Source organism: Microcaecilia unicolor, chromosome 7 (genome assembly GCF_901765095.1).
Source record: "Microcaecilia unicolor chromosome 7, aMicUni1.1, whole genome shotgun sequence".
Classification (NCBI taxonomy): Eukaryota; Metazoa; Chordata; class Amphibia; order Gymnophiona; family Siphonopidae; genus Microcaecilia; species Microcaecilia unicolor.
The window spans coordinates 37,104,558-37,126,897 of NC_044037.1; positions in this window are offsets into that span (position 1 = coordinate 37,104,558).

The following is a 22,340-nucleotide window of genomic DNA, read 5'->3' on the forward strand; positions in this document are numbered from 1 at the left end:
CCATAGCACTAAGGAGTGAAGGGCGGCACCTACATATGGGTACAGTAGGTTTTGGGGGGGTTGGAGGGCTCCCATTTACCACCACAAGTGTAACAGGTAGGGGAGATGGGTCTGGGTCCACCTGCCTGAAGTGCACAGCACCCACTAAAAACTGCTCTAGGGACTTGATAGTCAGGGAGCTTGTCAGGGAGCTGGGTATGACATTTCAGGCTGGCATAGAGGGTAGCAAAAAAGTTTTCATTTTTTTTTGGGTGGGAGGGGGTTGGTGACCACTGGGGGAGTAAGGAGAAGTGACCCCCGATTCCCTCCGGTGGTCATTTGGTCAGTTGGGGCTCCTTTGTGAAGCTTGGTCATGAAAAAAAAGGGACCAAGTAAAGCCGGCGAAATGCTCGTCAAGCCTGGCTTTTTTTTCCCGTTATCGGGTGAATCCAGCACACCCCTGTCCCGCCCCCATCCTGCCTTCACTACCTTACCGACATGCCCCCTTGAAGTTTCGCCAGCTCAGCGATGGAAAGCAATTGGCGCCGGCCAAAATCAGCTTTTGATTATACCGATTTGGCTGGGTTCAGGAGATCGCCGGCCATCTCCCGATTTGTGTCGGAAGATGGCCGGGGATCTCTTTCGAAAATGAGCTGGATGGTCGTACTTCTTTGCTCCAAGTAGTAAATGTGCTGCTGAATTCTGGAGGGGTTGTAATTGACAAAGATGATTATTAAGAAATACAAGCATATGCAATATTATATTAGTCTAATCAAGAAATAATAAATGCATGAATGTAGGTATGAAAAGATGTGAAAACCAGAAATAATCTAATAGAACAGAGATGGTGGAGCCAAAAGAAACCCTTTTTGACAACCTGTGAAACTTAGATGTCAAAGGAAAGTTGAGAATCTATTATTATACCCAAGTATCGGAAAGACTCTACGGTAGACAATGGAAGGCTAAACAGAATAGGAGTCAATACTGGCTTTTGATGAAATTCAGTAATCCAACAGGCTATTGTTTTTGATTTATTTAAAACTAATTTAGGAGTTAAAAGCCATTTTGACCTAAATCTGGTGAATAAGGAGAGGTTGGAAATTTTAAGAGAATATCATCAGCATTAAAAAAAAAAAAAGAAAAAGATGTTATAATCTTATAGGAGTATTGCTAACGGGCCCAGAAAAATATTGAATAAAAGGGAGGAAAGAATTGAGCCCTGCAGGATTCCACAGTTAAGAGGGAATTCAGCAGAGGAAGAGGTAGCGGAAAATATACGGAAGGAATGTAAAGACAAAAAATAAACAAACCAAAAAGTGACAAAAAATAAACAAACCATGCCAAAGTTTTATCAACCAAGCCTATAGTTTTTAGATGAGAAATTAACAGAGAGTGATCTACTAGATCAATGGCAGAAAGATCCAATGAGATAAGAAGACCAGCATTTTCCTTATCTGAGATAGACTGTAGCTCACTTATAAGAGCTACAGCAGTGGTTTCAAAGCTATAAATGGATCTAAATCCTGTTTGGCACTGATGAAGTACCGAACATTTTTCGATGTGTATTTGAAGTTGCTCAAAGACTATTTTCTGCAATGCAGAGATTAGAAATAGGTCTATAATGAGCTGGGACCTCAGGTTCAAGTGAAGGATTTTTAAGCATTGGTTTGACAATATTTTTTTCCAACATGTTAGTACTATTCCTGTTGAGAGATTAAATGAAGAAGTAATGGCAAGGGAATGGATCCAGAGCAGAAGTTGTAAAACACATGTGTGCAACATTAAGTGAGGGTACAGCAAAGGGACCCCACGATGCAAGAGATATAGTAGAGTTGGCAGATGCATGAGAGGCATCTGTATCAGTTAGAACAATCGAGTTGATAGAATCCCGAAGAGTAGCAATCTTAATAGTGAAATACTTACCTAATGAATCACTGGAGGAAATTAAAATTGAACAAGAGAAAGGGTTATGATCAGTAAGATGGGCTACTGTTTGGAATAGTAGAAAACACTGGGGGCAATATTCAGTCCATAGCAGAGAGCAATTTTATAAGTGCTGACTGCTGCATGCTGAGTTATTCCTAGGTAGTCAGTGCTGGCACCTATCTGGGTAATGACACTGAATATCCAGCTGTTTGGAAGCACCTGGAAGTTATTTGAGTATGATATTCAGTGCAATACCAAGGAGTCCTTTTACAAAGGCGAATCAGGCTCCACGCGCATGCAGCGTGCACCAAACGAGACTATTGCCAGGCTGCCGCACTCCCTGACAGTAATTTCAGATTTGCCATGTGCCATAACACCTGGATGATTTATTAATTTATTTCCTCCCACATGCTGCCTTTCCGGCGGTAATCGGCAGTTGGCGCGCTGACTGGTCATCACTTGTGTAGCTCGTGAGCCCTTACAGCTAGATCTATGGCTGGCATTGAAGGCTCAGGCCGGTTTTAGACGCATGCTGGTTTCAGTTTTACAGCATTCCATTTTCCTGTCCTATTTTTAAAAAAAGCCCTTTTTGCAGGCGCAGTAAAAACTGGCCCGGCGCGCACCCAAAACTCTCACCTACACTACCGCAGTCCACTTTTTACCGCTAATAAAAGGACCCCCCCCCCCCCCCCCCCCAGAAAGCTAATTGAACATACTTAAGACAATGTTATATGCAAACCAACATGCCTAGTTGGATGTCTGGATACAGGCACTGGATATCTGTAGTAACTGCGTAACGTTTGGGTCCACCCTAAGTCCACCCCTGGACAATCCCAGTACTAACTGCGGTGATGGTCACAGCTAGTATTCAGTGGCACTATCTGGTGAATTACATCTGAATCTATGAATCTAAGTGGTTGGGATGGCCAGCATGATGTAAATAAACATGAGTCTCTTCTCCCTGTTTAAATGTTCAAATATGAAGAGTGCAGGAACAGTTAGTACATACTGCTAATAAGATATTAGCTATTACCTAACCATACGTGAATGATTTTGTCCACTTAGATTTTGTTTTCCACTTTTGCTTTCATTATCGTCTCTAATTGTGACCAATCTGGATCATAAATACCCAGGAGAGACCAGTTTTCGAATTGAACTTGCAAGTTTAATCAGAGATACTGTACCATGGCTTATAAGTATGGTAAACACGGCCATTTCTCTGGGATTATTCCATTCTGCTTTGAAAGAATCGATTATTAGACTTTGCTTAAATAAACCTAACAGCCATATTTTATATACTCCTCAAATTAATAGGCTTGCTTCACATTTACCCTTTTGGGGTAAATTTGTTGGGAAAATAGTTTGTTTATTACTTCTGGCCTTCTGTGAGGAGATGGACATCATCTTTTCCAAGGGAACCGAAGGAGTAGAGAGTGTGACACAAGCTTCAACACAGGGAATATCTATCACAGAGTTCTTTATTGCACCAAACACCTGACACAGGGTTGTGTTTTGGAGGTGAAAACCACTTGCCTCAGGGGTCAAGAATACAATATCTGCTGTTGAAATAATTTTTTAGACCAAAGAGATTGCACATAAGACAGATTAGTATGCTTTGCCAAAGCGGCTGTGCCCAACCATCCCCAGCCTCAGGCAAGCCGTCTCCCACCTCGGGGATTCCCCGAGCACCCGGAAAAAGACGGCGCAGCTTCCCGCAGCGCATGTTCCAGCATTCCCCTGCAGTAAAAAGACCAAACACCTCCAGGATGCCCAGAACCCCAGCCCAACGGAAAAAGATGGCGCTGCTTCCCACAGCACATTTCTATTCCAGTGTTCCCCTACAGCAGCCCTGAAACGGCCAAAAACTACCAACAGACCAAGAACGTGCTCCTCTACCTTCCGCCCATCTAAAACAACACTGCTGCCTCAGCACAACACAAAAAAAAAAAAACCCCGGAAAAAACAATCCACCACTCAGCAAAGGCTGACCCCCCTACAACCACATTTACATTTCACCAACAGAAAGACCCCCCTCCACAAACCTCCTTGACAGACAAAACCACACACACACAATTCAACAGACACACACCCTCAAAGCCACACACCAATCCATCCCACTTTGCCAGCATAGCACAGCACATCCCCCAACCCCCCAAGCAAAAAAACAAAACAAAAAAAAAAGACACACATCAACAACCTGCACACACACCCCACCCTCACACACTCACACACACACACACACACACACAAATAATTCTGTGACACATACACACACACACACACAAAAAGCCACATGCTAGCGCCCGTTTCATTGGTTACGGAAACGGGCCTTTTTTACTAGTTGTCTTAATAAAGAAAATAATAATCATGATCATAATAAACTAGACTCTAAGCACATGACTGTAATTTTGATCTAGTCCCAATCTTCGAAAATTAAGATTATAAAGCCTTGGTTAGACAATTTAAAAATGCATGAAGATGTGATGAGCTTTTACACATATTTAGAAACCTGAGCCATGTTTGAATAAGTATCAAATCAAGCTCCCCCCCCCCCCGCAAAAAAAAATCACTGACTTATAAGGGTGGCAATAATGTCAAATAAATATGATTCCCTATCACATGTATGGGAACGGTCACTACTTGATTCAAACCCCAAGCGGATATGTGGGTCAAAATCTCATGTTTGAACCCATCTGTCATTGTACTTCTCCGCCTCCCCCCTCTTAACGTTAAAGTCTCCCAAGTCCATAAGGTTGGCAGCTGTGAGTACTATAGTTGTAATCATGTGCAATAATTCTTGTGGCAGTAATCCAATTTCTTTTATTCTCTAAAGCACTGATCAGCCACATACTGCCAAAACTCCACAAGACCTCTCAGTTATGAATAAATGAAAAATAAATAAATGTTTGTGATAATGTGGGAGGAACTTTATTAGAGCTGGGGAGAGGGAATGTGTATAAACTGTTGGAGGGAAGGGGTAGAAAATGTGAAGAGAGCTTCACTAGTACACCAAGACAAAGCCTCCCCAGCTCTTAGTGCAGGCAAGAACAACTAATACAGTTCAAAAAATATGTTTCTGTACTCCAGGTGAGGCCCCACCTGGAGTATTGTGTTCAGTTTTGGAGGCCGTACCTTGCGAAGGATGTTAAAAAAATGGAAGCGGTGCAAAGAAAAGCTACGAGAATGATATGGGATTTGCGTTCCAAGACGTATGACCAAAGACTTGCTGACCTGAACATGTATACCCTGGAGGAAAGGAGGAACAGGGGTGATATGATACAGACGTTCAAATACTTAAAAGGTATTAATCCGCAAAAAAATCTTTTCCGGAGATGGGAAGGCGGTAGAACGAGAGGACATGAAATGAGATTGAAGGGGGGCAGACTCAAAAAAGATGTCAGGAAGTATTTTTTCACAGAGAGGGTGGTGGATGCTTGGAATGCCCTCCCGCGGGAGGTGGTGGAGATGAAAACGGTAATGGAATTCAAACATGCGTGGGATATGCATAAAGGAATCCTGTGCAGCAGGAATGGATCCTCAGAAGCTTAGCCGAAATTGGGTGGCGGAGCAGGTGGGGGAAGGGAGGTTGGTGGTTGGGAGGCGAGGATAGTGGAGGGCAGACTTATACGGTCCGTGCCAGAGCCGGTGATGGGAGGTGGGACTGGTGGTTGGGAGGCGGGAAATACTGCTGGGCAGACTTGTACGGTCTGTGCCCTGAAAAAGGCAAGTGCAAATCAAGGTAAGGTATACACATATGAGTTTATCTTGTTGGGCAGACTGGATGGACCATGCAGGTCTTTTTCTGCCGTCATCTACTATGTTACTATCCAGCTTATAATTGAAAAAGAAAAATGCCTATATTGCGACCCAAATCGGGAGATAGACGTTTATCTCACAAAAACGATTAAATCAGTATAATGGAAACAAAATTTTCAGTACGTCCGGGTCGCTCGTACGCTCAGAGAGAAACGCCCAAATAAGGGGCGTGTCGGGGGCATGTTAGGGGCGGTGATATGACCTGGTCGTGTACAAAGTATCACGGATAGCGAAATGGATCTGGTTGAGCGGGAGCATGGGTGTCATTTGTTGGACCCCAAATAAAAGCGACCAGAGCAAGGGGGAAACGTCTTTAGACCCAATAGCGCTTGTGTGGAGTTGGAAAGTGGCGAGATCGGTGTTGGGAGAGCTGATTTGTTGGTTGCAGAGAGAAAGTTGAGTGTGTTGAGTACCTGGTACGTTCGTCTGTGTGGCCTGCCTCTGTTGTGACTGACCGTTTGACCTTTCCCTACTCCTACTCCTTGCTCTATCAGTACCTTCCCCTTCCCCTCCCCCTATCCCTCTCCAATCACTGTTCCCACGTGTATATTGTATTCCCTGACCTCCGTTTGTCTCTGTGTTGCCTGTGTGAGTGGAAGAGGGCGTGGTGGCTGGCAGTGAGAGGTCTGTGTGTTGTGCGTGTGTTATTACTACTACTAATAACACTTGCACTGTTGGGAAAATGGATGCACTTAATGCACTGGTGTCTGGCATGGTAGAGGAAGAGGGCACACACCGCAGGACGTATGCACGGCCCCGAGTCTATAGGCCCCACACCACCTTCCTACAACTCACTGACCAGCAGTGTCTTACAAGGTTCAGGTTTGATAGGGACACCATTGTGCAGCTTTGTGAGCAGCTGAAACCCCTCCTTCAGCCCCAGACCCGTAGGAATAACCCCTTCACTGTCCATCTCAAAATCACTTCCTCTCTCTCTGTCCTGGCCACTGGGAGTTTTCAATCTGTATTAGCTGCTAACACAGGGCTCACCCAGGCTTCTATCTCACACTGTCTCACCCAGTTCCTGCATGCCTTTCTAACTCACACCTCTCACTACATCACTTCCCCCCCCCCCCCCCCCCCAGGCCCTGCACACCAACATGGCTGCGTTCTATGCTGTTGCTAGATTCCCCTCAGTCATAGGTGTGATTGATTGCACACACGTCGCCCTCAGACCCCCCAGGGCACACGGAGCCACCTACAGAAACAGGAAGGCTTTTCATTCCATGAACATGCAAGTTGTGTGTGATGCCCAGGGGGAGATATTAGACGTGTGTGCCAGGTTCCCCGGTTCCACCCACGATGCATACATCCTACAGCACTCGGGCATCTGCCGCAGATTTGAGCGAGGAGAGTTCACCGGTGGATGGCTACTAGGTAAGTTCAACATGGATGGACCCATACCTATACCTCCTCCACTGGGCAGCCCTCCGCCCTGGCTTCCTCCACCTCACTCCACAACCCACTATCCTTATCCTCCCTTCCCCACCCCCCTGTACCTGCTCCAAGCAATACACACTCATCTATCTCATTCTGCTTTTCTCCAAAGGTGACCGGGGCTACCCGCAGAGGACATGGCTCATGACCCCCGTGCACCCCCAGCCCCCATGGTGCATCCACAACCAGGCCCACAAGAAACTTACAACAGGAGACATCGGAGCACCCGGGGGATCATTGAGTGGACTTTTGGAATGGTCAAAAACCGGTTCCGCTGTCTGGACCGGTCTGGAGGGGAGCTCCTCTACAGCCCTGAAAAGGTGGCCAAGATGTTTGTTGCCTGCTGCATGCTGTACAATTTGGCTCAGAGCAGAGGACAGCCTCTCCCAGAGGAGGCATAGCCACCAGAGGAGGCCCCAGATGAGCAGGAAGAGGAGCCCCCTCCACCCCCAGCCCACAGAGCAGACCTCAATGCTTACAAGCTTGGCATAAGAGCAAGACAAAGACTCATTGAAACAAGTTTTGTGTGAAAGTAAGTGCACATTTATTGTGTATAACTGCATAAGTGCATGGGTGTTCAACCCCCCCCCCCCACCCTCACCCTCCAGCATGTGATGACATCACTTTCCCCGTCCCCTCCCCCGTCCCCTCCTACCCCTCCCACGGACTTCCTGTGCAGCTGGTGCTGCAGGGGAAGTATCTTCACTATCTGTGCTGCTCCCACTGTCCTCCTCCTCGGTTTGGGCTACGGAGTGGAAATCTGGCCACTTTGTTGGGTGTAGCCTGGCCACAGGACCCAGAATGGGAGATGGTTTGGTGGTGGGTGCTGCAGTAGTCGGTGCGGAGGCGGCAGATCGCAACGCCCACCTCTTGGCTGGTGGTTGCTGCCCACTGGAGGAGGATGTGGAGGGCAGGTCTTGCTGCTGCAGCACGGCTGGAGTAGGTGGTGGTGGGCCCGGAGGGCGCAGCCCTTCAATGGTGTGCTGCAGCTGTTGGAGTTGCTGCAGCACCTCTTGGTGGGTTTCCCGCTGTGCCTGGAGCACCTCTCAGTGGGCTTCCTGGTGCGTCTGGAACAGCTCTTGGTGGGCATCCTGCTGCCACTGGAGGGCTTGCCGCTGCACCTGCAGTGCTTCCCTCTGCAGCTGTAGTTTGTCCTGGCGGTACTCCTCCAGGCGCACATTGTGCCTCAGCAACTCAGTGGCCAGCCGCAACAGTTGCCTCCATTGGCTGGATGGCCTGTGACGAGGAGCCGGCCCCCTATAGGCATACTCATCAGCAGAGTCAACCAGTGGTGGAGGTGCCGCCTCTGCTGGTGGTGCTGGTGGAGGTTGAGCCTCTACTGCTGTTCAGCTGCAGGTGGTGGTGGTGGTAGAGGCTGTACTGGTGCAGGTGGTGGTGGTGGTGGTAGAGGCTGTACTGGTGCAGGTGGTGGTGGTGGTAGAGGCTGTACTGCTGCTGCAGGTGGTGGAGGGTGAGCTGTGGTGCTGCTGTAGGCCTTGGTTGGTCTTGCAGGCCACTAGGGCCAGCCTCCTCAGAGTCATCACCTGTATAGCACAAGGGTGAGCAAATGTTGGTGAAAATAACCCACTTTTGTCTTTCAGCATTCATATACATTGGCCCCCAAACTGCTGACCCAGCAAAGAGATGGTGAGGAGGAGGAAAGGAATTGACAGCGATGTGAAAGAGAGCCCCACAGCCAGCTGGGTAGAGGTGGTGGACGGCCAGCCAAGAGAAGGACACCGCTCACAACTTTGTGGACAAGCTGTTTGTTGTATATTTGTCAAAATGAAGGACATTTCAGCATGTCTTCTGTTACTACGGACTTGCTAGATTCTCTAGAACTGCATTATCACCCCCATTACAGGCTCCATAAGTTGCAGGCATGTGGCCCACACTCAGTAGAGCACAGAGGTGATAGAAGGAAATAGGCACGGTTTGGTGATGGGAAAATAGGAGGGAGTAGTAGGGAAGGAAGGGTCCCAAAGTAGTGCCACAGTAGTACCCTACATACACCCATAGGAGCCAACTGTTATGCATTATTGGGGGTGAAGCCGAGTGCACAAAACTCCACCCTGGACACCTACATGATAGTTGCTCAATATTGGGGGTGTTGAAAAACCCACAGCAGCCACAGAGTGTGCTCCTATGACACACCACTACTCAAAGAGAGCTTACAATGTAGTTAAGATGCACACACAGGACAAGTAAGAGGGAAGGTAAATGAGTACGGTAGGGATAGAGAGTAATGATACAGAGCAAGTGAGTAGGGGTAGGTAAGAAAGTCAGCACAGCATCATTAAGATGGTCGTTTATTCTACATATTAGCACACCCGCCTGAAACCCTCCCGCTTCCCGCTCACCCCACTCCCCACCTCCCACCTCCTGGCCCCAACTTGTATAACACAGTTTAGTGCAGCGGAACACATAAGCACAGCTTCATAAAGAATGGTCAACCTACCTGAGTCCTCAGCCTGTGCAGAGGTGTCAAGGGCCCCTATTCCATGGATGCCCTCCTGGGGTAGGAGGGAGTGCACCATCAGCTCCAGGGGGGTGAGGTTGGCAGTATCATGTGGTGGGGGATGGGCACCAGCCTTGCGCCTCACATCCCTCCGGAGCTTGCGCCACTTGCGCTTGCAGTCCTCCACGTCCCTTGCACAATGGAAGACTGCATTGACGCTGTCACGGACTGCCTCCCACTCCCTCTGGTCGTTGCAGCCAGCCTCTGCCCTGTGGGAGCAAACAGATGTTGGTGGCGTTGCTGGATCTCCTGCACCAGTAGCTCTACCTCTCCATCCGTAAAATTACCCTTCCGGGTTGGGGGTTGACGTGGCGGCATTGTACCAATGGGGTTTTCGAAAATACGGAGTGGGCGTTTATATAGTCGCCAAGAACGCCCATTGACACGGGGGAATAGGCGTGTCTGATATGGGCGGGTTTTTTTCAATTATACACATAATTCCTAAGCGTGCCCAGCTCAGATAGCGATTTGGAGCACATGATTTCGATTATGGGTAGATAATTATGGGCGTCCCCACCTGCCTTCCCTTTCTTGATTGCCATCTAACCCGCCATTTCCTGCACTGGGACCTTGCCGGTTGTTCTTAAGAATCGTTTACAGGGTTTTACCCTCACTTATAATAAGGTTTGTGTTTGACAATGTATGTTTGGGTACACCTGTGTATTTGGGGGGGGGGATTATTGCTGGCCCTCAGCTAACACGCCTTCCGTTTCCACTCTTCCAAATCCCGTGAGCAGGGCTGTGCTAACCCGGTAAGCGAGGTAAGTATGGCAGGGGGGCGCTTCCCTCTGGGGGGCGCCGCTGCACCATGCTCACCTCGCTCGCCCTCCCGCAACATCCCATTTCTTTTTTTTTCTTTTTAAATTTACCTCTGTGGTGGCGGTTCCGGCAGCACAGCGTCAGGGAAGGAGGCGGCGCTCCCAATGTCCCTAGCCTTCCCTTCGCTGTGTTCCGCCTTCGTCTGACGTCAAGGATGACATCAGAAGAAGGCAGAACACAGCGAAGGGAAGGCTAGACGTCGGGAGCGCCGCCTCTTTCCCTGACGCTGCGTTGCCAGAACCGCCGCGGAGGTAAATTTAAAAAGAAAAAAAAAAGAAAAGGGATGTTGGGGGAGAGAAGAGGGTGGGCAGTTGAACAATGGGAGCGGGAGGGCAGGGGAGAAACGACAGCATGGATGCGAAGGGGGGGGCATGGATGCGAAGGGGGGGGAGAAGAGGGTGGGCCAGGCTGGGACATGGGAGAGAGAGGAGCATGGATGCGAGGGGGGGTCATGGAAGGGAGAGAGGGGAATTGCTGGAAAGGGATGAATGGAGGGGGCAGGGGACAGAGGAGCATGGATGGGCATGGATTGGGAGGGCAGGGCTCAGGGAGAGAGGAGAAATTGCTGGACATAGAGGGGAGGGAAGAGAGATAAAGGAGATGAAATGATGGAAAAGGAAGAGAGGAGAAAAACTGCACATGGATGAAGAAAATAGGCAGAAGCTGAGGACCAGAAATGAAGAAGAAAGGAGAAAAGGAAAGAAATAAATGGAAAGGAAGCCCTGGAAACGGAGTTAAGAGGACAGATAGCAGCAGAATCAGATACTGGGCCAGCATGATCAGAAAAAGAAAGTCACCAGACAACAAAGGTAGAAAAAAAAATCATTTTATTTTCATTTTAGTGTTTGGAATATGTCCACTTTGAGAATTTACATCTGCTATCTTATTTTGCAATGTATAGCAATTTCTTTCTAAGAATATTGCTGACAATTCCTGTCAGTGTGGCAAGTGGTGAGCGATCATTTTCACGGGGGGGGGGGGGGGGGGGGGCGCCGCTGCCACCTCCAACTGATAGTCTGCAGGGGGGGTGCCAACTGATAGGCTGCAGGGCGGCGCCAGAGACCCTAGGCACGGCCCTGCCCGTGAGCCTCCCTTACTTTCTCTCATTCTCTCTGCCTGCTTGTAACAGGCAGTCTGTGGGGCCGACGATATTCCTACACTCGCCCCAAATCAAGCACCCCTCAGTAAGGGACATTTCAATGAGAGAGATGTGCAGCTAATGTTTCAGATGATAAAAGGCGCACTACACAGTCTTGAAACAGACGTTCATGGTAAGCTCTCATTGTCTGCCATCTCTTCTCTTTGGTCTCATAGTCAAGGAGTGTGCATTCACTGTATGTAGTCTGGAGTCTACTCTTAGCTGGCTGTCTTTTCACCAGGTTCCTGTGCACTGTACTGTGGGGTTGGCAGGTCCTCAGTGGTGTGGGCCAGCTGTTGGAGCTGCTGTATTTGTTCCTGGTAGGTTCCATCTTCCTTGTTTATGTGGTGAACCCCAGTCCCCATTTATGCAGTGCCCACTCATTCTGAAGCTGCATAGGAGGGGGAGGGGGGAATGATATATGCAATGGATGTGTTTAGCACATTATGGAACACCTTCCTAAATTCCTCCATAGGTAGGGAACAAGAACATTTTGTCACAATTGGTAGCCTGGAAAAAATGCTCAAGGTGGCTACAAGTACTGCCACTGAGGCCTTAAGACGTGGTGGTGAGGGAGAGGGTTCTGTGTACAGGTCGCAACCCAAAGTACCTGCAGGTGGCTACAGCCTGGTGGCTGCTGTGGCCTAGTGGTTAGAGTACCAGCTTTATAATCACAAGGTTGCTGGTTTAATTCCCACCTAAGGCAAGTCATTTCACTGTCGGTTGGCTCAGGGACAAACTTTGAGACAGACCCAGAATACCTGAATGTAACACACCTTGATCTACTACTGGAGACAGTGTCATCACAGCTGCAAATAATGAGCACCATTTTTATTTGTGGCCATCTGTAGCACAAGTATTACATTGCAACTGTGATGAAGTAACCATCCATCTAATGGGTTTCCCATTGTTTCCCCTTTTCACCTCAGCACTATATACCATAGCTGATGTATTGAATGTGAAAATATGAGCCAGCTGTTTGTAGGTTCTTCTTGCCCCCCCCCCCCCCACCACCACCAATGTGGCTTGTGGGTAAGGATGTCTGGCCATCAGACAGCAAACACTGTGTACAGTATGTGCTACCTGGGGTTATGTGGACATGTCTACTTGGGAGATCACACGTGCTACACAATTAATATCTTATTGATGGCACTCTGTGTTGTGGGTCAGTATGGTGGAGGGGACGAAGGGAAAGAGGCTGGCTGGCCATTTGTGTTCATGAACACTAATATCCATCCAGCCTCCCTGGCCCACCTCCCCTGTACATATGGCCATGCAGGTTGGAATGAACAGGTGGCCTTCTGTATGGCCAACATTCTCACACATACATCAACTTTCTCATTCACACTGCACATTTCATGCTATGCATATTGCTGCCTGCTTCCTCTCAACTCAACAGCACCATTTGCTTATATGTAATACACAAGGGAGACAAACACACAGACACCCTGATAGTTAAAGTATAACAAAAACATTTATTTCCCCCCCACCCCCACCCCTACAAACCAACCCTGAACAATGCCCTCCTCCCCCCCACAACTCCCCACAACCCCAACAATTCCCTCCCCCCTCCACACCCCCCCAATTCCCTCCCCCACACATAACTCAACAATTCCCTCCCCCCACACAGAACCCCAACAATCCCCCCCCCCATTTAAGTCAAGGGCGGGCATGCCCTCTGAGTAAGGCCCTCTGTAGCAGGGCAATGAGCAGCCCCAGCAGTACCCTTAGTGGGCCCTGGAGCTGCTCATTGCCCTGCCGTAGGGCTCGGACCTCCTGCAGCAGCTGGTGCTGGCCATCTACCAGCTGCTGCTGGCCATCTACCAGCTACTGCAGGAGGCGCATCATCGCACTTAGGGCTGGTGGAGGTGGCCCAGGGGCTGGAGCTGGCCCAGGGGACGGAGCACACCCAGGGGAAGGCAGTGTGGCAGGCGATTGAGGTCCCGCAGGGGATGAGGATGGCCGAGGGGAGGGAGAGGGCTCTTGTGGTGTTACAGGTGGGGAGGGGACCTCCATATAGTCCTCATCTATGACTAGGACCCCCTCCTCCGAGCCCGCCGACTCCTCCTCCTCCGCCTCCTGTGCTGAGGCTGCTTCCTCCTCCTCCTCCTCCACGTGGCTTCCCTGCCCTAGATCCTGCTCGTGCTCCTGCTCCTCGTCCTCGTCGTCCTCCTCCTCCTGCAGGTGGTGGCCCTCTTCATCAGCATGCTCGGCTTGCTGCTGGTGGAGCCCTATGTATGTAAACGGAGTGTGATTGAGATCAGCACATACAACATGGCTTGCATAGTGCAGTAGCTGGGTGGCCTGAGATGGGGGATGGGCCACGGTGTGGTAAGGCGTGGCCTATGCCCATGGGGACTGAGCTGCATCAGATGACATGACAAAGAACCCTGGAACCTCCTCTGACACACATCACACAGGACATGTTGCCATACCACATTCATTGCTGACCAGCATGTTTGCATTGTGAGATGCAACAAGGGCTTGATGGGCAGTTGTTGTTGGTTTTATTGGTGGGGAGGGGGGGGGGGGCAGTGGGAAGGGCGTTGAGCACAAAACTTTTATGAGAGTTAGGCCATGAGATCCACTAAAAGTAGGGCCTCATGCAGGTCTACCAGGACACACTAATCAGCCACCCCAGAAAGGAGAATAGTAAAGTGAGGCATATCATCTTTCATCTCAGGGGGATGGTCGGAAGTTGCAGCCACACTCATGGGAGGACCCCTGCAACCTGCATCCTTGATCTGGGACAGATATGTTATTACTTACTAGTTGGCTATTAGCCACATGGATGGGAATTGATATTGTACAGCACATTGGCATTATTCAAGACGTGTATTTAGCAATCTGTACAGGTGTCCTGGTTTTGAATACTTACGCCGAGCCCTGAGGTGCCGTCGCACCGCCCGAATGAGCTCGGGCCTCTCACGCTGCACACGGCGGAAGTGCCTCCTCAGGGACTCCAGGTCCCGGTGCACTCCGAAGCGTCTGTAAGATATAAGTTTGTAGAGCAGGGGTCAGGAGGGGATGGTCCTTTTTTGTCCTCTGCATACATTGATTTGTTATTCAAATAGCAGAGAGAGAGAGTCAACAGTGTTTGGGGGGCGGGGACCACCTCCATTGGTACTGAATCATACATAGGAGCCACCTTTTACCATTTTTGGGGGGGGTGCAACCCCCAATGGAGATTACCCCTCCCTCCCTCCATACATACAAGGCATTTCTTTTATATTGGGGGTGCTCAAGCACCCACAGCAGCCACCGAGTTGGTTCCTATGCAGATGATGCCATAGAGGTGGCCATGAGGCCAGAAAGTATCGTTTGTATGCATTATAATGTATGCTTGTAACACTACTTTATATGTATTATCATTACCATGTTATAAAGTATGGTATACATTTAATTGGTATCATGTTTCCACTATTCGGATGTGTTGTAAGCCACATAGAGGCTGCAAAGAGGGATTGGAAATGTGGCGTTCACAGGCAAGATATACATAAATAACGAAATACATTCTTGTAGGGATGTAGGAATGGTCATTCTTTCAATACATTTTATTAGTGATATTGTGCATATTCCTATATTACTCATTATCCTTGCATGCACACTCCAGTTACTGGTGGTAACATTGATGACGGAGCTGTTATATGTGTAGGTACAGGAGGGGGGGTGGGCCATAACCTTACCTTTCAAGCCTGTCCTTAATACGGGACCAGGCTCGCATGGCCTGGAGCCTGGGGGGCAGGTGGTGGTGCTGGACAAAGAGCCTGTGCCGGTGCCTTAGGCACAGGCGCACCAGCAGCAGGCTCTCCTCCTCTCCGAAGTTGGGCTCTCGTCGTTGTGCCATTTTTCCACGTGTTGGAAAACAAGTGCCTTATATAGACGACCTTGCGTGAGGGACGTCGTTTCATGCACAGCTCCATATATGGATGACCATCCCATATATGACCCTATCAGCATGTGGACGCCGTCAAAAGCATAGACGTCTTTGACATGCACATGCCTGGTTATGTGTGTGGAACGTGCCTTATATAGATGAGTACCCGACCCTTTTCACACATACACAATATGCATATAGCTGCATGTTCAGTAGGTGTACAGTGCATACAGGTCCGGACATGCAGATGGGCACATATGAGGAAAATATGGGTGCAGCAGCAGCATGATTTTTCTGTTGTTGATGCATATATGCGTTCCTCATATTTTCCCGTACCTGGATGGCCAGAACAACATGTACTGTACTTGCGGTACACCTATGTGCATTATTTTACACACTTTGTGATTTGGTCGTTTGCACCTGCAATAATCGACCATGTTAGGGCGCCCAATTTAGTCACGCTTATGCGCTCCTCATTTGATTGTTTTCCTACAGGGATAATCGATTATCGAAAAACGCCCATACTATTTTCCGATTATACATGCCTATTTTTTTTGACGTTTTCGTAAGAACGTCCTAATTCGTACTTGGACGATCTTTCGATTATGCCCCTCCACGTTGCTATCCCAAATGTGCAGTAATATTTTATAATTTATGTTAGGAAATGTCCCTTTTTATCAAATTCCACTGTCTATACATAATTGTGTGAGAGAAGATCACTTTAACTGTGATTATACCATCCAGACTAAAACATACAGCAAGCATGTTATTATTATTATTATTTTTACAAGAAGATTTGTGAATCATCCTAATGTAATGGGACTGTAGTTTTACCTTTTACCCTGAATTGAATGTTATCAAATATGCAGTTCTAGGAGTCCCATTAATTATATGTAAAAGTAATGCTCCTTAATGTCTAGTCTAATAAATGGGAAGAAAATCCATTTGATTACTCACAGTGACAATTTGAAAAGGGCATTGGTGCCTTAAACTTTGCAAATAATTACTCTACTAAGAAATGAAAAGTAAATCATTCAAAAAAAAAAAGTCCATCTTGGAAAGTTAATTTCCCTCTTTTGACTGTGAAATCAGGAAAGAATTTGGACTTGCTCACAATGATTTAATTACATGATATTCATTAAAGTGGAAAATTGTTAGTAGGTTGTACAGAATATAGTGTGAACCATGCATAACAACATGAGCAACCAAGACTATTCAACCTCCAACTCACAGAATATTACTTGATATGTAAATGTGTACATATGAGGCTCATTTTCAAAGCACATAGACTTGCAAAGTTACATAGGTTACTGTCCAGCTTATTTTCGAAAGAGAAAAACGCCTATAGTGCGACCTAAATCAGGAGATAGATGTTTGTCTCGCAAAGGCGCCCAAATCGGTATAATCGAAAGCCGATTTTGGGCATTTCCAACTGCATTCCGTCGCAGAAACGAATAAAGTTGACGGGGGCGTGTCGGAGGTGTGGTGGAGGCGGAACTGGGGCGTGGTTATCAGCCGAGGAGAGATGGGCATCTTTAGCTGATAAATGAAAAAAAAAAGGCGTTTTTACCGCGATTTTGGGTCACTTTTTTTGGACCCTTTTTTTTCACAAACAAGTCCCAAAAAAGTGTTCCAACTGCCCAGATGACCACTGGATGGAATCGGGAATGACCTCTCCGGACTCCCCCAGTGGTCACTAACCCCCTCCCACCAAAAAAAAAACCACTTTACAAACTTTTTTTCCAGCCTCTATGCCAGCCTCAAATGCCGTACCCACCTCCATGACAACAGAATGTGTTTGATCCTGTCACAGCCTTTCCCTGGGTCAGATGTGGCTCTCGGGTGCAGTACAGGGTCACATCAGCATTGCATTATGGTGGGTGTAGGGTATTGGGCTCCGTGATTTCATTAGCTTGTGTTACAGTCTCACGATGTTGGTAGTTGGTAGGCTCTTCTCCCATGGTGCTTTTCTCCCTGCCTACTGGGTCAGAGTGTGCCCTGTTGTGTTTCCTGTTGTAGTCCATGCGGTAGTGGCCATTTTTGTAAGCCAGTTTTAGTTCCCTTTCCTGTGTTAGTTCTTCCCTTGAATGTGGCTGAAAGAGGGCATTGTACAGCATTCTGCCAGCTCTGACCTACTGCTAATCTCAGCACCAGCGAGACTCCTTGCCAGTGGGGCACAACCTCTGATCTGCAGTTAACTGTGAGTAAAGGCGGTTATTCCAATAAAGGACGTTTTTGGAGAGATTAGTCTTCAGGTGTCAACTGGTGTGCCAATGTTATATAGCAGCAACCAGTCCTAGAGGCCTGCATATATGCAGGTCCCTGGAGCACTTTTAGTGGGTACCGCAGTGCACTTCAGCCAGGTGGCCCCAGGCCCATCCCCCCTACCTGTAACAATTGTGCTGGTAAATGGGAGGCCTCCAAAACTCACTGTACCCATATGTAGGTGCCCCCTTCACCCCTAAGAGCTATGGTAGTGTTGTACATTTGTGGGTAGTGGGTTTTGGGAGAGGGGGGTTGGGAGCTCAGCACCCGTGGTAAGGGAGCTATGCATGTGGGAGCTTTTTCTGAAGCCAACCGCACTGACCTAGGGTGCCCAGTTGGTGTCCTGGCATATCAGGGGGGCGAGTGTACTACCAATCCTGGCCCCTCCCACGACCAAATGGCTCGGATTAGAACGTTTTTGAGCTGGACGTTTTTAGTTTTCATTATTGCTAAAAAAAAAAACAAACGCCCAGCTCAAAAACGTCCATTTTTTCAAAAATTCGGTTTGGCCCGCCCCTTCACGGACCCATTCTCGTTGATAAACGCCCATGGAGATAGGCATTTCCGTTCGATTATGCCCCTCCACGTAACTTTGTAAGTCTATGTGCTTTGAAAATGAGCATCAGACTGTTATCGTTGCTTTATTAACATCTGCAAATTGTGACAATACCTGAACTAGACAAATGCAAAAACACCGCTGTCCTTTGCCTGATTTCCTATTTCTCTTATTCCAGCAAGTTAATTCTTCAGATTAGCTTAGACTTTGAGTATTAGTAGACATGGAGGGGCATAATTGAAAGGGACGCCCAAGTTTTGCTGAGGACGTCCTTGCAAAACGTCTCGGTGGAGGGGAGGGGAAACCTGTATTATCGAAACAAGATGGGCGTCTACCTTTCGTTTCGATAATACGGTCGGGATGTCCACATCTTGACATTTAGGTTGTCCCTTGAGATGGTCGTCCCTAGACTTGGTCGCTTCTGAATGTCGGTGATAATGGAAACTAAGGACGCCCATCTCAGAAACGACCAAATGCAAGCCCTTTGGTCATGGGAGGAGCCAGGATGCTGAATGGTTTGGGGAAGAAGAAATGTTTTGATGCTGTTTCAGACGCATTGTAACAAAAAAATCAACAAATTATTTTTAAAAAGCCATGATTATGGTTTGTCTTTAATAATTCATACTGAAAACTACAGTCCTGAAATGTACATGCTTAATTCTATGAATGCAGTTTTGACAAGCACACACATTTTTCAGAGGACAGAGACATACCTATTTCATAAACTGTGCAGCTCCTCCATACAACTTATAAAATTCAGACTCATATGTAGGAAGACCTCTTTCCTGGTGCACACATTCTCCTACCCAACCTATATGAAATTACTGCCTAAATGTATAAATGATAGTAAGAAAACGGGGTGGGAGCTAATGGGCAATGATAGGGATGGACCTTGGTATATTTGCTTGTTCCTCAAAGCTGAAAGATTTTCTGCTGGTCCTGGCAAATCCAGGGGTCCTTTTACTAAGATGTGGTAAAAAATGGGCTGTGCTAGTGTAGGTGCATGTTTTGGGTGTGCGCAGATCCATTTTTCAGCGCACCTGTAAAAAGGGCTGTTTTAATTTTTTTGCCAAAAATGGACATGCGGCAGAACAAAAATTGTCACACATCCATTTTTGGTCCTTGCCACCAGCCATTGACAGGCGTAGACCATTACCGCCTGGTTAACGGGTGAGACCTTACCACTAAGGTTACTTTATTTATTTTTTGTCTATTAGATTGTAAGCTCTTTGAGCAGGGACTGTCTTTCTTCTATGTTTGTGCAGCGCTGTGTATGCCTTGTAGCGCTATAGAAATGCTAAATAGTAGTAATAGTAGTAGTAGCACTAAGTCAATGGATGGCAGTAAGATCTCAGACCCCAAATGGACGCGTGGCAATTTTCATGTTGCTGCAGGCCATTTTTGTTTAAATTTTTTTTAAAAGGCATTTTTACGGGTGCACTGAAAAATGGATCTTTGCGCGTTCAAAACACACACACTTACACTAGCGCAGGCCATTTTTCAGTGCACCTTAGTAAAATGACCCCTAACTGTTTGAAAGTTAACCAGAAAATCAGACCGCAAAAAAAATCAGTCCTGTCTTTATCCAGTTTTATAGATGGTTAAGAGCTGGCACAGCCCTAGAATATATGATACAATTAATAAACGTACCTCAAAGAAATGCTAAATATGAGGTGAGAAACTATCTCAGACTTCGTTTCCCAAATTGTAAAAAAGTGATTTACAAAACGGTTCACTCTGCAGACTTCACATACCTAGGAACCAAATGGTGGAACTCATTTCCACCCAAAATAAGAAGCAAACAGGAATACACCAAATTCCGCAAAATCCTTAAATCATTCCACTTCAAGCAAACCTGTACAAAGAACAACCATAACTCAAGCAAATAATTCTCCCCTGAATTGGTTATTTCTTTATCATTAGCCTTCTTACTGTTTCATGTACAATTTCTCATTCATAATAGGCTTTTCGGATGTTGATTATCCATAGCTATCCCACTACACCTATAATATTGTATTATATAATTAGATTCTTACAACTAGATTACTCTCTTATGCATTAATCTCTATTATATATCCTATACTGTTCATTGTAAGCCACATTGAACTGAAGCTTGTTTGGGATAATGTGGGATATAAATGTCGCCAATAAATAAATATTGTACTTTTAACCTGATAAGGGATAGCCAGCTGCATATTCTAGTTCATTACGTTCTTTTCACATATCCTTTGTATAATGCCTTTCATAATGTAAGTAGTTATGATCATCACAATTTATAATACTGTTCCTACATTTCCTTGTTTTTACTGTATTCTTTACCATGTAAGATGCTTTCTTTTACTATGTAAGCCGCACGGACCTGCTGTATGTGGGAAAGAGTGGGGTACAAATGTAATAAATAAATAAAATAAACCTGAATATTCAATGCTGATGCCTGTCGTGGTTCAGCATTGAATACTCAGGCATAATACCATCGGAAGCCAAAAAAACCACTGACCGCTACCAGCTGAATATTTACCCAAAAACCTTTTTCACGGATAAAATGCTGTCTTACCCTCAAAATGATTTTCTTTTTTTTTTAATTATTACCCATCATGTGTATGGGTAAAAGCCAATGCATTGTAAAACAACATCATTTTTAACCGTATGGATCAGGAAACATTCCCAAGATAGGGTTAGTTTTGTAGTTACAAAACACCATTTTTAGGTATCATTTGATGTATTTATTCATTTTTAATTGGTTTCGTTACTTTACATGCATGATTTCAGATGCATGTGTACAATTGATTTAACAATGTAAAAATAAAATGTGGTGAAGGTGGTTAGCTTAGCAGAGTTTAAAAAGGGGTTGGACGGTTTCCTAAAGGACAAGTCCATAAACCGCTACTAAACGGACTTGGAAAAATCCAAAATTCCAGGAATAACATGTATAGAATGGGAACATGTATAGAACGTTTGGGAAGCTTGCCAGGTGCCCTTGGCCTGGATTGGCCGCTGTCGTGGAGAAGATGCTGGGCTCGATGGACCCTTGGTCTTTTCCCAGTATGGCATTACTTATGTACTTATGTAATATACAACTATGATGTTTTGCTTGAATTATTAGGACAATCATATAGGCAATGATTACCCTTTTTGGTAACTTCCTCCAAAATGACCAAAGATCTGTTTCCTTGCCCTTTTTTTTTATGCAGGATGCCTCAGACAGAAGTGTGAAAGTCAATATGGAATTCAAATTTCTTAGAATGTTTAATATTAAGGGCTTCTGGAAATATTTACTTCCTCTGTGCAATCTGCGATACCTTCTTGAACTGGTAAAAATCATTAGAGTAATGCATCATTTATCATTAACATCTGGCTTGTGACCATGAAAGTCATTTATTGCATGTGTCCTTCTTGAATGTCAGAACCAAGTAGCAATGTCACAGTATGTAGTTTTGTCAGTCAGAGCACTCCTATGGGACTGCAGTCCCAAAGAGTTTAATCATGCCTCATTAATGCATTATTGATTATGAACTGAATTAAAATCTGCAAAACTATCTTTATGTGCAGTAGCCAGTGGCACAGTTTCTTTACAATATGTATTTTATTTTTTTTCTCAGAACAGAATGTACTAGGTTAGAACAACGCAGACTTTGAAATTAAGCTATAGGAGCTCTGAGAAGAGACACAAAACATGACTACAATGAGGCTTGAAACTCCAACATTAGCTGCAGAGGTAGTGGAACCACAGGAGTGTTATAAATAATCTGGAAATCAGAATAACAAGTGAGTTGATTACAAAACAGCGGTAAAAGGTGGCCCTCAGTACAGTCAGCGCATTAGATTGCCGTGCATTGAGGCCTCCTGTTACCGTCGCTGGTAAAAAGGCCTTTTTTTTAAAGGGCCAGTACATGGCCGTGCACTAAGTTAAAAACTGGTATGTGGCCATTTACTGCCAGAGCCCTTAATGGCTCCGGCGGTGACCCAATGCTAATTGGGCAGATGATTAAGGCCGGGCACACTCCCCGGT